Here is a 12,336-nt window from a genome sequence, read left to right on the forward strand (position 1 = left end):
AGGGTGAGATAAAAAACTGCAACAATGTCAAACTCCCTAATTTTTACATTTTTTAACTGTATTGAATGAAATCAAAAAATGTCGAAAATAGTATCAAATCTTTGAAAAAGTTTAAATTTGTTCGAATTAGTCACCTTTGCCACGAATTTTGGCCTTCGGCACGAATTTTGGCCTTTGGCCAATGAAACCGTCACACGCTGCCCGAATGTTGCTCTGCGGTATTTTGGCCCATTCTCGGCCAATTCTGAAGCGCTTGCTTGAGCTGATCGACACTTTGGTATTTTTTAGTGCCAACTTTGCTTTCCAAAATACTCCAGACACAAAAGGCCAACGGATTGGTATCCAGAGATTTTGGTTGCCATTGTGCGCTGGAAATGAAGCGAGGAACCTCATTGTGGCGCGTGCTGAGTGCGATGGTGCTGAGTCCTCTTGGAATGTCGAAGATCTGCGGCCAAAATGTTTGCGTGCCCAATGCTTAAATACACCTTCCAGAATATTTTCACGATAATATTCGGCATTTATTCTGCTGCTGTTATGGCGGCCCACACCATCACCATGGCCGCCGCTTGAGTTCTGGTGGCCAACCGAAGCTACACATTTTCAGCTGACCTTTTTGGCAAGTAAACACGATCATTTTGTCTGTTTACAAACTGCTGGACAGCGAATGTTTTCTCATCGGAAAAGTCGTGTGTTTACTTTTCGAACCATTTCTGCTGATATTACTGTTTTCTTCCGCCCACTTCCTTGGCGTCGGGCTATGCTACCAGTATCACGGTAACGAGCGATGGTACGAGACACAAAAGATTTATTCACATTTAAATGCTGGATTGCTCCAACGATAGCCACTTGTGGTTTTCCAGCCAAATATAAAAAAATTACACTATCACGCTTGAATTTCATCACAAATAACTTTTTTTCTGGAAAATTCTCACCACAATGCTTTTGTACGCTTGTAAACAATATAATGAGCTGTCACTGGAATAATTTTAACGAGTGGCTTAGAAATGACAGCAGTTGGTGGCAGTTTTTTCATCTCACGCTGTACTTTAGATGGGATAATGTAAATTTAGGTTTGGTTGCGTATGGTTGCTAATAACACTCATACGCTTCACAGTACGTTCAGGAGTTACTTTTAAGATAATTGCCTTAAAAAGAACTTGTAAGATAATAATTTTATAATAATTAAAACACCTAGCCTCTGCTGAAGAATCAGCATCTTTTTGTTTTGTCGACCTAGCTACCAGATTTTGTAAAACTGAGTTTCCAAGAAAAACAAGGCAATATTCGTAATGAGAACATTACAAAACCATCATCCAATGAAATCTCATTTAAAATTATTATAGTTTCTCCAATTCCATTACACAAGCCAGCCAAATGACAACTTCCCTTCCCCTATTTTTTTTGGACAAACAATGGCAAAAACAAATGAATTCCAGTGAGGAAAGGACAAAAGTCAAATGGGGCCAATTGTATAATATTCAACATCATTCAAAATATTTAACAGATATAATATATATTATAACAGAAATTATGGTATTTTTAGATTTTTAATACCAGAATAATCTGATATGAGAGCCACTAAATCGAAGGCGATATGAAAATAAGTTTTCTGCAATTGTTAGTGGATACATAAAATATCTCATCTGTAGTATGGCCAAATAAATCAGAACAGTTGCGAAGGTATAACATTTTATTTGCATACTTTTCTCAAAGTATGTATCCTAACCATATTCTATTTGCCTAACCATATTCCAAATATGCAGGATTTCCTGGTGAGCTTACCCTATGGAAACATTATGCCAGGGATAAAGGTCATCAAGCTGATAATTAAACCCATAACTTCAATCGAAAGCATCAATTGGCAAAGTATGCCAGTCCAAGGTAGCCATTGTCTTTTGCATGCAACGTTGACACGAGCTGTTACATTAAATAATGAATGTGTACGCAACAGAATGTTACTCATCGCCGTGCTGAGGCTGTTGTTTAATACCGCATCGTCGCTGCCACTGCCCTCTCTGTTGCTGTCACTGTCGCTATCGTCATTATCATTAGTTTTTTGTTTTGCCATGGTTTTAGCAAAACGCTCTGCCATTTTGACGTGGCCGAATGTCATGGCGTGCCCTAGCTAATGCAAAGAATGAATATACTGCAGTGGTGGTGGTGATGGCATAGCACCCAACCAAGCCATCCTACACTTATTGTGGATGACAGGTGTTCTTGTGTGCATTGTAACGATACAGTCAGCGGTGTAGTAGCTTTTTGTGCTAGCATTAAAAATTTGGCGCACATTTTGCCTCTGAAAATCAGCCAAAGTGTCCCAGGTAAAAAGTCTTGGCAAGTTTTAGCAAACATTTCACATTTACAAAAGTTTAGAATTTCTCTTAGGGATGTCGATCGTGGGAAGCAGTGATTTTACATACAATATTGTATGGTTTCCATGTCATCATGATTATTATTATTATTGTTTTTCAAAATAATATGAGATGCATTTTTGTATGCATTCTTGATGCAAAACCGAAAGCAACGAAATGTTGGCGATATGTCAAAAAGTGAGGATGTTTATAGGATGCCAATAATATCTAAATAATTTTATTTAATCATATTTTGTCATATGGTAACTTATGGATACCAAAAACATTCTGCAAGAGTCATTTGCCATTTGAGAGAGGCATGTGGGATACTACAAAAATCATTTGTAAAACAATTTTATAATATTAAACAAGTAAAAAAAAAAACATTAAGTTCTGCCGGGCCAAACTTTTAATACCCTCTACCTTAGGGTAAAGAAAACATTAGAATAAATGTGGCAAAAACCATTAAATATCGAATATCGGGAGGTACCGTTATATGGGGGCTATACCAAATCGTGGACCTACAAATGCAATGTTTCGCCAAAGGAGCTAGAAGCCATTATACCAACTTTCAGAAAAATTCTTGAAAAAATGTGTCAAAAATCATCAAAATACCGAATATTGGGAGGTACCGTTACATGGGGACTATATCAAAACGTGGAAATATGCATACAATATTTCGCCACACGAACTAGGACCCATTATGACCCACAAATACCAATGTTTAGACAAATCAGTGAAAAAATATGGCAAAACCATCAAAATACCGAATATCGGGAGGTACCGTTATATGGGGGCTATACCAAATCATGGACCCATACATGCAATATTTCGCCACCGGAGGTGGAACCCATGTCCAACAAATACCAATTTTTAGACAAATCCGTGAAAAAATGTGGCAAAAAAATTAAAATACCCAATATCGGGAGGTACCATTACATGGGGACTATATCAAAACGTGGACCTATGCATACAATATTTCGCCACACGAACTAGGACCCATTATGACCAACAAATACCAATTGTTAGACAAATCCGTGAAAAAATGTGGCAAAAAAATTAAAATACCGAATATCGGGAGGTACCTTTATATGGGAGCTATACCAAAACGTGGACCTTTACATACAATGTTTTGCCACATTCACAGGGACCCGTTATGACCTGCAAATACCAATTTTCAGACAAATCTGTGAAAAAATGTGGCATAAATCATTAAAATATCGAATATGAGGAGGTACCGTTATATGGTGGATATACCAGAACGTAGACCGATATATCTCATTTTCAATACCAACCATCCTAGACACAATACAAATTGCTCTGCTAAATTTTGGGAGCTCTACGTCAAATAATGTGGGCTGCATCGTGATTTCAACAGACAGACGGACGGACAGACAGACAGACGGACATCGTTATGGGGTCTACGACGAAAATTTAAGGATGTTACAAACGGAATGACAAAGTTAATATGCCCTCCATTCCAAGGTGGAGGGTATAATTAAAGCCACTTTGGGGTTATGGAAAATATTTCGTTTTTCGGTCCACGAGAGCTCAGAATGCCTTATCACAACAGCTTCATTTGGAAATTGTAGTCCAAATCTCCAAAATACCGAAAATCAGAAGGTGCCAATTAATGCGGGTAATGACATTTTCTCCAGGAATGATTTGTACCCTCTGAGAATCCGACTAGCTTAGTTGCAGTTTATTAACTACTCAATGCCATCGACTTTATTCCAGCTATCTGTCGCCAGTTCGGGACGGATTCCGAAGTAATTTTTTAAGGACAAAACGCAATATTTGTCGCCACTGATTTATTTTTCATAGCAAACATCTTAAAACTTAAGATATCAATAATTTGTTCGAAATGTTGGAAGAAGTACCCGTGCCCCTCAAAATTCGAAAAAATTATTAGGTTTTTGGAGGCACTAATCGAAATTGTATTGACCAACGTTAATGACTTATCGTATGGTAATTTTGTACTCAAATAGACTATATTTCGAATTACTGCCAATTCGGCTGAAAATGTTGCTAATTTGGTATAAAAACCAGTAAGGAAAGATCCAAAGTCGGGCTGGTCCGATGGATCCTACACCACTATGCGTATTTAGTAGATCTCCCGTAACAGAAAAGTTTATAATGGAAATATATGTTAAGTAGATCATACCAACTATGAACCATATATCATTACTGTACATTGCTATTTCATAAATATTTATTGGAGCAATAGGCATACCGGACCAAGTTTCACCAAATGAAAAAAAAAATCGGTTGAATATGAAAAAATCTATTCAATTTGAGTAATCGGATGAAGATATACATCGAAACTATATAAAAATCTGAACCGATCTCGATAAAATTTGGCAGAGGTATTTTAGAGCAGTATCTGATGCCCGGTACCAAAGATCATTGTTGTGGAGTGCATGTTACGCTTGTGGGGGAACTTAAAACCCAAATTGGACAAAACATATATATGGGAGCTATAGCTATATCTGTACCGATTTACACCAAATTTGAAGTACTGGTTTCTGGGATTAATTCAGTCGTAACTGACAAAATTCAGTCCATTTGGGCTGGTATTAGCCATTTGGTGCACAATAAACCTGATGTCGGATAAAGATTTATATCCTAATCTAATCCTATCTCCATTAAATTTTGCAGAGGTATTTCCGAGCAGTATCTGATGCCCGGTACTAAATATCATTCTTGTGGAGTGCATATTACGCTTGTGAGCCTTAGTTATATCTGAACCGTTTTTTCAAAATTCGATTTACTTGCTTATGCCAATATTCAGAACATTTGGACTGATCTTGGCCATTTGGTGCACAATTAACTCGAAATCGGTTGAAGACATATATGGGAGCTATATCTAAATGTGAACCGATTCTCACCAATTTCAATAGGGTTCGTTCGTGGGCTAAACAATAATTGTTGCAAAATTGGATCTCAAACGGATAATAAATGCAACCTACACTTTGTTCACAAATATACATGGACGGACGGTGAGACGAATTACAATAGGAATAATTCGAACTACGAATGGCGTAATTCGAATCACAATTGGAATTCTCGAATTTAAACTGAAATAATTTGAATGATACGATACGATGTTTCGAATTACATCTGAAAAAAAATTTTAGTACGGTCTGTATAATTTAATATTTGAAGATTATTCCGTGCAAATGGTCCCTCTGCTTAGTCCAATTCTGAAACACAAGTGAAACAGCAGCTATGAACTTAAATACCCTCCACCATTTGGAAGGAACTTGAAATATGTATATGGGGGCAATGCGAATACGTGGACCTGCATATGCTGTTTTCTCTCATGTACTGTAGTACCGATTCCAAACTTTAAATACGAAACAATTCCGTTGAATAATGTAGAAAAAACATCAAAATTCCGAATATCGCGACATATACGAAGACGTGGGCGTGCATAACTGATTTTGTCACATGTTGCAGTACCCATTAATATCTTCAAGTGCGAAATTTAAAACTATCCGGGTAAACAATGTCGCTAAAATCATTAAATTTTCGAATATCGGGGATATCGTTTATGGGGGCTATACGAAGTCGTGGACCTGCCTACGCAATTTTTTGTCATAGGCTGTAGTACCCATTCAATTCCGGTGAAAAAAATCATCAAAATATGGAATATCGAGAAATTCCATTTTTTGGTGAATTTTGAAAATTATTTCACATCTCGTCATTCCTAATTAAATGGAAAAATGCGTAAGTTTGTTTTTCGTGCAAAACAGAAAGAGGAGAGTGCGTTCAGTGAACTCGATTTGGAAATGCTTATGTCGAGATTTATGCGAGCATAGTATTATGTCCACAGAAATGTTCATTATGTAGAGATGCTTTTAACCTCAAAAGAAGAAAAGCAACAGCAACAACATAATAATACTAGGAACAATAAAAATAAATTTTGTTGTAGATGTCAGTTAAAACAGAGCATATTAGGTTGTCACGAGGAGAACTGTATTAAATTTGTCTTTTCTTGTTCTTTATGCCCCACAACACTATGTGTTGGAGGTATTGCTGTTTTGATTGGGCCAAAAAGCTATATATAGATATTTCTATCTCGCCGAGCTATATGTTAAATGTCAAAGGTCAAAAACCAAATGTAAAAAAAAATTTTGCAGGACTTTATGGCATTATTTAAAAAATCGACTAAAATCGGTTGGTACCTACCGGAGCTTTCTAATATAATGTTATAGGGTATTACATGATCCATCCCGCACGATTATAGCAGTTGCTTACTTGTTTTTTTATACCCTCCACCCTGGTATGGAGTGAATATTAAGTTTGTCATTCCGAAATATACATTTTAGACCCCACAAAGTATATATATTCTTGATCAACATCAAATTCTATGCCGTTTTAGCGAAGACCGCCCGTCCGACTGTATATCTGTGAAAAATTGGAGTATGTTGATAAAATTTTACTCAAGTGTGTTTTTCGTCTGCAGGATTTTTGGTATTGAAAATGGACTAAATAGGTCCACGTTTAGTTGTAACCCCAAATATCTCTGTACCTCCCTATATTCATTGTTTTGATGATTTTAGCTACTTTGTTCACCGGAAGTTCGTAATGGGTACTACAGTCTATGACAGAAAATTACATATGCAAGTCCAATTATTTCAAGTTCGTATTTGAAGTTCCCAAACCTGTCCAGGTTTTTGTATAATCCATATAACCGTACCTCTCTATATTGGTTCTTTTGAGGATTTAAAGGACATTTTTTAAGAATTTAATAGAATTTAATTTTCCAACAACGGGTCGAAGTTTTGAATAATTATTAAGCACTTTCAATGTGGAATGATGATGCTCATTCCTTTTAAACTCGACACATAATTTTATTTTTGTCAACACAAGATCTGTTGTGAAGATGATAGATATTGGCCCACGTCTTATGGTACCTCACCGACAACGGGTGAAAATTTTAAATAACCCAACTCCTACAAAGCGCGAAATGAGCATCAAACTCGCCACACCCCAATATTTCTATCCACTCTAGATAAATTCTGAAGATAGTAGACATCTACCTCCCCCACAAAGGGTCAAAATTTTGTCTTAAAAAAAAAAAAAAAAAATATGGATTGTATAGGTCCACTCCCTCTTTTACTTCCCCCCAACAAAAGGTCAAAATTTTGAATAGTTATGTCTCTCATTAAATGCGAAATAAGTAACCGATTGTCTTAAAATTTCACACATCCTTATATTATTATTAACGCTACATCTGATTTGAAGATGGTATATGTCGATCCACTCTTTTTGGTACTTCCCCCACAGCGGATAAAAATTTTAAATTAATTTTAAATAACTCTCAGAAAACCCGAAATGAGCACCCGATTCCTTTCAAACTCGCCACACCTCAATATTTCTATCAACACATGATCTGTTGTGAAGATGGTGGATGGTGGATCGGCCCATTCCTTCTGGTACCTCCCCCACAAAAGGTCAACATTTTGAATAACCAAACGATCATAAAATACGAAATAAGTATTCGAGTCATTCGAAGCTTCACAAATTCGAATATTTCCACTGACACATGATCCTTCCAGCTCCTCCCCCACAAGGGGTCAAAATTTCAAATAATTAAATCTCTCTCGCATAGGATTCTTTTAAACTTGGTTTATTTAAATATTTCTCTCAACCAGATTCTGATGTGAATATGGAATTTATCGGTAAACTCCTTCTTGTCCCTCCCTCACAATGGGTTAAAATTTTGAATAATTGCAACTCTTATAACATTCGAAATAAATCAGCGATTTCTCTGTATGTCTGTTAACAGTTTCTAATGTCAGGTACCAAATATCATTCTTCTGTAGTGCATATTACGCATGTGAGGGACTTAAAACCCCAAATCGGATACAACATATATATGTGAAAGCTACAGCTATATCTGAACCGATTTTCTCCAAATATAATGTACTTGCCTCTAAACTGAATTAGGTCAGATGTACCAAAGTACAGGCCATTTGGACTTTTATTAGCCATTTGGTGCACAATTAACCCGAAATCCATTGAATATATATATATATATATATATATATATATATATATATATATATATATATATATATATATATATATATATATATATATATATATATATATATATATATTCAATGGATTTCGGGTTAATTGTGTTATATATATATATATATATATATATATATATATATTTGTTCACAAAAATACACGGACATAATTCGACCCAGAAAGTAATTCTATGAGGATCCTCAAAAGTAACTATGGGTCTCTCTCGGTTCCTTCTCCATGTTACAAACATACACAAAGACATAATACCCTTAGCCCTATATGGTGTAGGGTATAAATGGACAATATTGGCCAACCCTTTCAGTACCTCCACCATAAAGAGATAAAAGCTTCACCAAAAACTCCTGGGATCTAAAGCCTTCACTTCATTAAGACAAATTTTCACACATGTCCAATAGTGTTTACCCTCGGTACCCACATGACTGAAGGTATAACCAGAATATCATGAGAATTGTTTACAGTTCCCCCGTAAGTGTTAGCCACCAAACAGACACATGTTAGCATGAATATCTGAATATTTGTTTTATTTTTACCTTTGACTGACACGGTATGACATATTTGGGCAATGATCTCAATAATGCATTCTAAGACCTTTTATCTTATTTGGTATTGTTTTACAATATATGCAAAGAAATATTTTGAATAATTATATTTTTAAGAGAAAAAATAAAGAAGGAAAAAAACTCACAATATGCAAAACATTACATCAACGAAGAGTCGTCGCCAAGTGAAATAAACTGTTGGTCTGAGTATTATTTCTGGCAGCAGCGTTGAAGTGCATTTCAGTTGCCAGACAACGTCAGAGTATGACTCAATTTACTTTTTGCTAGTTTTGCTGTGTTATTTTTTTTATTTTTTTATTTTTTCGCTTTGCAACAGCTACAAAACATCTTTCAACTTGAGAACTCAGACGTTGCATATTTTTTTGCGTTCGTCTTTGTTGGTGTGAGAATTTGTTGTTTTTAGAACAAAGTCATGAAAGTTCACAAAGTTAAAGATTTGTGCTTTGCTTTTTTTGGCATTCGGCAAGTCTAACAGAAATTAACAAGGAAAAACGTCTATATCGACAAACATATAGTGGAAGAAGAAGAAAAAACAGAAAAACACCTCGTAGATAAGTTCTTCCGGTGCCAAACTTTATAAAGTTGTTGTTCCCCGAACATTTGCTAAAAGAAGTAAAAAAATTAAATTATTTTAGTTGCTTCATTGTCTTTTTATGGTAGTGTTGGTAAATTTTCTGATTGGCAACATCGAGCAATGTAGAGCGCTATTCAACCATAAATCCTTACAACTCCCTACCCTTGAAGATAGTCAAGCTAGTAAAGATACATTTAAAATAGCTTAAATGTGTGTCATCATATCCCTTAGATCGATTGGAAGAAATCGCATTGACCTCTGAATTGCCGTTAATGAGACTAAATGTAGTTTGGGAGATATTGTTAAGGACAATATAAAATCTAAATACAAAAACATCAGTTAAAAGTCACACATTGTTTGTGCAGGTCCACGTCTTCGTATAGCCCCCATATAACTGTACCGCCCAATATTCGGTATATTGATGATTTTAGCGTCATTATTCAACGGAGTAGTTTCATATTACGTATTTAGAGTTCGTAATGGGAACTACACTACAGAAAATTGTGTATGCAGGTCCAGGTCTTCGTATAGGTCTCATATATCAGTACCTTCTTATATATTTTGACGAGTTTAGGTACAATACTCACCGAAATTGTTTGAGTTGTCGTATTTGCAGTTCGCAATGGATGTTACAGCCTGTAACAGAAAATTGTCTATGCAGGTCCAGGTCTTCGTATAGCTCTGATATAATGGTACCTCCCTATATACGGTATTTTTATGCTTTGAGCTACATTATTCACCGTTTATTTCAAGTTTCGAATTTGAATTTGGTAATGGCTTATGACAAACAAAGCCTATGTAGGTCCACGTTGTAAAGAGATTTGAAAAGAATTTTTAACGGATTTTATTTTTTGAAAATTTCCAAATTCGTTCCAAACTTACTGCTTTTCAACACGTTTTTTTTCTTAATTTTATTGAATGTGAGCAAAAAATGTCGGAAACAGCATCAAATTTTAGAATACGTTTGGAGTGACAACCTTGCTTTCCAAAATACTGTAGATACAACAGTCCAACGGATTGGTAACCGGTGGGCATTATGCGCTGGAAATGAAGCGGTGAACCTCATTTTGTAACCATTAATGGGTGGCGAGTGCTGAGTGCGATGGTGCTGAGTACTGTTGGAATGTCAAAGGTCTGCGGCCAAAATGTTTGCGTGACCAAGGCTTTAATACACCCTCCAGAATATTTCCGCGATAATATTCGAAATTTAGGCAAGTAAACACGGTAATTTTGTTTGCTTACAAAATGCTGGACAACGAATGTTTTCTCATTGGAGAAAACTAAATTCGGCATTTCACCACTTTCGGCCAAGCGAAGCAACTCTTTAGCTCTTTTGAGTCTATTTTCTTTATGTTGCAGTGTATGTTCTTACACTTTTTGGAATTTCAATAGCTTTACCCCGAGCTCATTTTTCAATATTTGCCGAATGGAATATTGCGATATGTTCAGCTCACGGACCATTTTTCGGCCACTGCGACGCGGGTTTCGATCAAGTCGCTTCTTTACTTTTCGAACCATTTCTGCTGATATTGCTGTTTTCTTCCGTCCACTTCCTTGACGTCGGGCTACGCTACCAGTATCACAGTATCGGTAACGAGCGATGGTACGAGATACAAAAGATTTTTTCACATTTAAATGCTGGAGTGCTCTGACGATAGCCACTTGTGGTTTTCCAGCCAAAAATAAATTGATTTGAATTCCATCACGAATAACTTTTTTCTGGAAAATTCTCACCAAAATGCTTTTGTACGCTTGTAAACAATATAATGAGCTGTCACTGGAATAATTGTAACAGTTGTCGGACTAGTGGCTTAGAAATGATAGCAGTCTGAAATTGATTGCAGTTTTTTCATCTCACCCGTATATATTCTCTTAGAAATGTGGACCTATTTATGAACATGATTGGAGTTCCAGTTTACTCGCTATACTAAATTACGGTCATTGTGTCTGGGACCTTCGAAATATCTATATACATTCCAAGTGTGGGAAAATCTGGGTCCATCAACATCCCAAAATGCCAAATTACTATCTTAAATGTTGTTATCCTTTTAGTTTTTTCCACAGACGGAAGTCCTTAATTCGGCCTGATATTTTATATCATCCAGCGATGGGGTCAAAGACGAATAATTTTACGTGTTACTAACAGAGTCACTGAATTAATATACTCTCCAATCCAATCCAATACGTGTGTAATTTATAGCTCTTCCAATGTCGTTGCTGCCAACCACATCTGTATGACGGGAAACTTTTACGAGAAATTATCACTCAGTATCTTAGTGGCAAACACGTTTCGTAAATATTTGTCAAAAGCTACAACATTTGAATTTTTGACTGCACAACAACGGGTACAATTTTAAGACACATTCACACGCGCTGACATTTTTATACCCTACACCACAAGGTGGTCAGGGTATTATGTCTTTGTGCATTTGTTTGTAACAGGCAAAAGGAAACGAGATAGACCCATAGTTCCTTTGGATGATCTGCATAGAATCACATTCTGAGTCGATTTATGCATGTCCGTCCGTCCGTCCGTCCGTCTGTCCATGTATTTTTGTAAACAAAGTACAGGTCGCATTTATTGCCCGATGCAGATGAAAATTTGCATAGATCATTTGCTTGGCCCAAGGACGAACTCTATTGAAATTGAAGATAGTCGGTCAAAATTTAGATATAGCTCCCTTATATATCTTCGTCCGATTTGCTTTTTATTGTGCACCAAACGTGTAATATCAGCCCGAATAGTATGGAATTTTGCATATACATCCGATTTGTTATTTTTGTC

The 12,336-nt window shown here is 36.2% G+C and overlaps 1 protein-coding gene across 10 annotated transcripts in view; it reads left to right on the top strand.

The window, feature by feature from the left end:
• The window catches only part of LOC101889956 (uncharacterized), a 414,061-nt gene that overhangs the window by 84,707 nt on the left and 317,018 nt on the right, over window positions 1-12,336 (top strand). The window lies entirely within an intron of this gene.

Source organism: Musca domestica, unplaced genomic scaffold (genome assembly GCF_030504385.1).
Source record: "Musca domestica strain aabys unplaced genomic scaffold, Musca_domestica.polishedcontigs.V.1.1 9, whole genome shotgun sequence".
NCBI classification, from domain to species: domain Eukaryota; kingdom Metazoa; phylum Arthropoda; class Insecta; order Diptera; family Muscidae; genus Musca; species Musca domestica.